The sequence below is a fragment of the Sinohyriopsis cumingii genome, chromosome 10, assembly GCF_028554795.1.
Source record: "Sinohyriopsis cumingii isolate HCF-2022 chromosome 10, ASM2855479v2, whole genome shotgun sequence".
Classification (NCBI taxonomy): domain Eukaryota; kingdom Metazoa; phylum Mollusca; class Bivalvia; order Unionida; family Unionidae; genus Sinohyriopsis; species Sinohyriopsis cumingii.
In genome coordinates this window covers 35,236,318-35,242,317 of record NC_142970.1, presented here as the reverse complement: position 1 = coordinate 35,242,317, position 6,000 = coordinate 35,236,318, and the positions used below count along the sequence as shown (strand labels likewise).

The following is a 6,000-nucleotide window of genomic DNA, read 5'->3' as shown; positions in this document are numbered from 1 at the left end:
ATGTTTTATATCTTAATTTATGGTGTGAGGCAGAAACAACCGTATATCAATGAGAAGCATACAAACAATTTTAAAATTTCAAAAGAGAGAAAGAAAGAAAGAGACAACAAAAAAGACAGCATGAAATTTAACTTGATACTACTTTACACAATGCGTCTTCTTAAGAAAGAATACTGCAATTTGAAACTCAAGTTTGTGCATTAAAGTTCTCCAAAAAATGATATTATCCATATTGTCGCCCAACTTCAAGGAAGAAGGTTAATCAACGTTATTTCTATTTCTTTTCCACCAGTGATTTGACTATATACCACGTTGTCATTGCTACAATATTACTGTGACTATCAAATTGTAAAGGTAAACGTTAAGACTATAGTTTAGTTTTGCAGATACCAGCTTGGTATGGAGGGGTAATACCACCATAATTCTATGCATGTATTTTTCTTCGTCATACAACGTAATAGTCAGGACTACATGTAAGACCTTCATGCTGATATTTATGTTTTGGGCGTCAGCACTAAAACAAAACCAGCATGTGCTGTCTTACATTGTAGGACTAACAACGTAAGACACATTACCAGATATTTTTGTTGGGTGGGTGGGGGGGATGTTACTAAAACAAAAACAACTAGTGCTATGTGACTATGTCTTACATTGTGGGACTAGTATTTTTTAGTCTTCCTTGATGCATTATTGTAAATGTCTGCTTTTCTTTCAGGTGCTACGTTCAAAATCCTTTCCATGTATATTGTATTCTTCACTGATGCAAACTGTACATTGGCAGTTTGCAAGTGCTGCTTTCCTTCTGCATTATTGTAAATGGCTACTTGCAAGTTGCAAGTGCTACATTCTTAACTCTAGTCATGCTTACAGGTGCTTAGATCTACTTTCCTGCTGTGCCATTGTATCTTACAGTTTGCCAGCTACAAAATTGATACAAAACCATGTGCTTTCTTGAAGATCTAAGTGATTTATATAGCACCTTACGAAAACAAAAACATACACCACAGCAGGGTGGTTCCTGTTCTTTAACCCCAGTATTGCTGCACTTTAAGTAAATTACTTTCATCTTTTAAGAAATCTACTTCTTTGTGATATCTCTCATTACTTTGGAAATATTAGTTAATTTAACAAAGTACAGATTAGAATGACAATGATATATTCCCTTGTACTCTTTTTAACAAGCTTTCATCGACGACCCCTGGTTATAAAGATAGTAGTACAGTACGCCACCAATTTCAGCAAATCTCACTGATGCCTATCTTTTTCTGTGATACTATTGTACCTAAGCTCTGATGAAAATAATATATTTCAGAACAACATCAATAACACATAAAAAAAGTTAATAACACATAAAAAAAACGTTTATAGGTAAAATGACATTTAAAAGAATTGAGCATTCCTAAAGGTTTTCTTATTTTTATCATTGTCTTCATAGTGGAACACATTTTGTCGCAAAAGCTGAAATAATCAAATTGTGGAAATTCATGTTCATATCATGATAACAATGTTTACTTATGATTAGAAGTATTAGATTTAGTGCATGATTGTAGTCCAATACTTAATTTGCATTGTTAATGTACAGAATCTCAACCTTTGAATGTAGTTTTTTTTTTACAACATTAAAACTGGTTTGCATACTTTAATACTCGTGTCTCTAATAGTGTCAGTAATCAGAGACAAAAGACCTAATGTTACGGGAGATTTGGCTTTTATTTATCTGCAATTCTTAACCATTATCAAACCAATTAAAATAATAAATTGGTTTAAGAATTTTAAAAATATAAATATAGCACCCTTGGGTTCTAATCAATCTGCAGCTCTTTGTCATTAAAGATTTTTAATAAAACTTTTAGAGCATTTTTGAAATATTAATGTAATTACGCATGATTCCAACTTACTAAGTGTGCAGCACTTTGTCATATAAAAGTAGTTTTGTTAGAAATATCTATGATCAGAGAGAGAGAGAGAATGCACTAAAACTTGCATCTATCAATAAAGCTGTACTGATGTCACTTTTTGCCAATTATGCCGATACCACGTATAGCCGATTATTAAAATTGCCGATACCGATTATGAGACCAATTATTTCAAGAAACCACCTGTTCTACAGTTAGTGAAAGCACTAGCATTTGACTGACAAGTAAACCATGCCCTATTTTTGTTAAAACTAACAATGCCTAAAATGAGTGTGTATTTATGTTAACAGCTCAGATTTGGTCTCAAGCTACCATACATGTGATAACTATTTCCCACATTTTATATCCCCCTTATTTCTTATTGTTAACTCATATATGCAAATAAAACTCTTTACTAAATAAAATATTTATTCCGAATTAGTTTTTTTTGGGCACATATACTTTCTGATATGTTTTTTCATTCCTTTTAATTTAATGATTTTAATTTAATGCTTATTTATATGGTACAGTAATGTTAGGTCAAGTTGACTTGTGTAAGTTTCATTGGTGGGAATGGAGATCATAATTTGCTTGTCGAGATAAAATCTACAGCATTCAGTGATCATTCCTGGGATTTAGGAAGCAGTTCACTAACAAGCAAAGCATGTAAAGCGCGGCAAAAATATGTTTCTGAACTCCTGGTTGATAGAGATGTACTTTGTGAAGCTAGCCATAAAAGGGGTGGGGAGGGCATTGAATTCCTCAATGCATGAAATCAACGTTCGCATTATACGTCGCTGAAGGAAAGTATATATATTTGATAATGCATTTATTTCAGGTGACAACAGTTATACTTATGCACTAACGGTGATGTGCAATGCAAAGACCATGGAAGTGCAAAACAGTCATGTAATGATTTATTTTGTAATATTATGGCTGTATTGCTTGTTGTCAATAAAGTAATAACTATCCCATCTTTTTCAATTTTCATTGCCTATTACATTAATAGTCTTGGAAAAATATTCACTACTTATTTTGGTGACATTTTTTGAAAATTGGCAACAAAAGATTGAGATTGGTGATTTTGCTTGGCGACAACTTTTTAAAAGCTAGGACCATCCCTGTAATGTGTATGCTGGAAGTTCAACAGCCACACGAGGCCTCATTGGCTGGTTGGCTGCTGTCATTGGGATGAGAGTGCATGCATGGTATTGATAATTTGTTGTGAGCAGACAATCAGCAGTAGTTGACAGCAAGCGTGTTAAAAAGTATTTACTTTTAAGAATATACTGTCTTTCAATTAAAGTAATTTCTGGTGGGTCAGTGGGTTTTCCAGTGTTCTTCCTCCACTAGTTATACAGTCCGCCATGTATAGCCTATCTTGTGCTGAAAAATGGCGTTAAACCCTAGAACAACAACAACAAAAATCTTTCAATTAACCCCCAAATCAAATGTTTATTCCTTAATTTCCACTGTTTAATTCTGATTTAAAATTCAAGCCATGTTAAGATGACTGTTATGATTAAATTTCGAGTGGATGAGTGGTCTAAAGCGCTCACCGTTACGGATCACTGCCATCTCACCTCTGCGTGGGTTCGAGTCTCGGATTCAGCCAATGTGGGTGTGTGAGAAAGCTTGCCAGTAGCTTCTTATGGGTCGGTGGTTCTTTCCGGGGTTTTCCCCGGGTTCTTCCCCCACCATTAATACTGACCGCCATGTATAGCCTATCATGTGCTGAAAAATGGCGTTAAACCCTACAACAACAACAACAACAATGATTAAATTTATATTTTGGAAATTTGTTTATATCGGCAGTGATTATTTCAGCCGATACCGATTATACCGATTGTTCCAATAATCGGCCTGATTATGAGTGTGGCCAATTAATCAGTACAGCTTTATATATCAATAAGTTATTGCAATTGTATACATGTATCCTGGGTCATTGAATGTGTTGTGTGACAGTCTGAGGGTCTTTCCTTCAGCAGGTATCAACAAGGGAACAAACTCTACTGATATTACTCTATATGTATACAATGCAGAATTTTACTGATCACTGTCTTTTTTCATGTTTCATTCAATACAATTGTACACATGTATCCTGTGTAGGTGAGAGTGTTTTTGGACAGTCTTGTGGTAGCCCAATGACTTTCTGGGTGATAGGCAGAAAAATCAAACTTTTGGATATCTAATTCATGCCTTAAATTTGTTGGAAATATTCAAACACAAAATTTGACCATAGATCAAACTGGACAGATTTGGGGAAGCAAACAAGCATTAAAAACACTGCAAAATCATTTAGAATAGCTTTTCCTTTAAATTTTTAATATTCTTCAATGAAATAGCCAATGGAAATTTTGTGGACGCACACATTAAGGTCAACAATTATTATTTGCCTGACTTGGTATTAGGTAAGAAACTGACAGTCTTCCATTTTTTGGCTAATTGGCTTATGAAATGGTCAAATGCAGGGATATGTTGCAGATGACTGATGTGCCTTAGCTATCATCTGATTGGGATTTCCTACCATTTGGCAAGTTTGACAAGATATACAGTACTTATAAACATCACTTTTAATTTTTGTCCATTAAAAAAGAATCATGATCTTGTGATACAACTAATTGACCAGCTTAAGAAGTTTTATGGACTAGACTATGAATTTTCTGGCTTTACAACTTAGGAACAGCAGTTTGATTGCTCACTGACCACTCATCACTTGCAAGTACATCAGGTGGTTTCCATATGCTCATAATGACCCCATTTTTCACAAAGTAACAAACTGGTACTTGTGTGGCTTCAATTTTTGAAACCTAGTCTTGTGTCTTCTCTGAGTAATATAGTACATAAAGGCCTGTAACTCACATTAAACTGTATTGCATGCTTATAAAGTAGCTGTTTCTTTCTGCTCAGATATCTTACAACTGCAGTCAGAAATTTGCTACTGGTTTCTATTATTCTGTGAAGAAACTTTCTTATGAATCTTTCTTTCTCTCTCATGTGAATAGACAAGAAAGAGAAAGCACGGCTTTGAGGTGCAGTTATCTGCAATTTGCTCAGACCTTATGAGGTCATTACTGATACAAAATGCAGAATTGTACAGCAGTATTATAAAATAATAAACATGCTTTAAATTGATAAAGTTGTGAATGGGAACATATAAACAAAGTAGGACCTTAAACCTTACTTGTAAGTGGCTACCCATATTCTGCCATCGTGTGGTAAAGGTAATTTACACCCACAAAATGTCCAAATAAAAATGTGGTGGGAAGGGTCAGCAGAAACGTAACAGTGTGTATACTTCTAATTGTATATAGTTTGATACATTTATTTTATGCTTCTTGCAGGCCACCTCCCTTCTGAATGTTAATACCCTGGGAAAGCAGCTGACTGTAATACAGCAATATAACTCGAATGATATTTTAAAATAAAACACCCAAAGATGCCGTAAAGTGGTATAGCCTCTAGTTGATAGGGTCAGGGGAGTAGTCCTATTGTGAGAAATTGATGTGTCAAGCACCATCTGTTGTCATAATGACACATTATTTTATGCTAACTTCCCTGATGCTAACTTGCAATATGATTGATGCTACATTATAATCATGATTTTAGAAGGTGCAGTCTGTATTAAAGAATGGACTATGAGAACATTTTGAAGTTATGGTGTTGCAAAGGCAAAATCTGTGCAATGCAGAATAAAATTAACAGTTGGAACGATGTAACTTGTGTTATAGCAAGTTTATAAATATAATATTAAAATTTGTAATAACTGACATATCATTTGCCATACAACAAACTTCAGAATGAATTCAACTGCTGGCAGACTGCAAGATACAATGATGCAGAAGGAAAGTAGATCAAAGGAACTTGTGCATGCCATTTACAGCTTGCATCAATGAAGAATAGAAAATTCATGACTAGAATTAGGAATGTATCCCTTGCAAGCAGCCGTTTGCAATAATGCAAAAGGAAAGTGGTACTTGTAAACTGCCATGTACAGTTTGCATCAATGAATATAGACAGAATTATAAAAGTAGCACTTGCAAGCAGCCAATTACAATAATGCATTAAGGATGAATAGAAAATACATGCATAGAATTATGGTGGT

General features: G+C 34.4%; 1 protein-coding gene across 1 annotated transcript in view; it reads left to right on the top strand.

The window, feature by feature from the left end:
* The first annotated feature begins 232 nt into the window (after positions 1 to 232).
* LOC149789867 (uncharacterized) overlaps positions 233 to 6,000 on the top strand; it is a 45,589-nt gene continuing 39,821 nt past the window's right edge. Inside the window, exon 1 of the mRNA XM_089971861.1 lies at positions 233 to 354. The gene's annotated coding sequence lies outside the window, so the exon portion shown is untranslated. The remainder of the gene's footprint in view (positions 355 to 6,000) is intronic.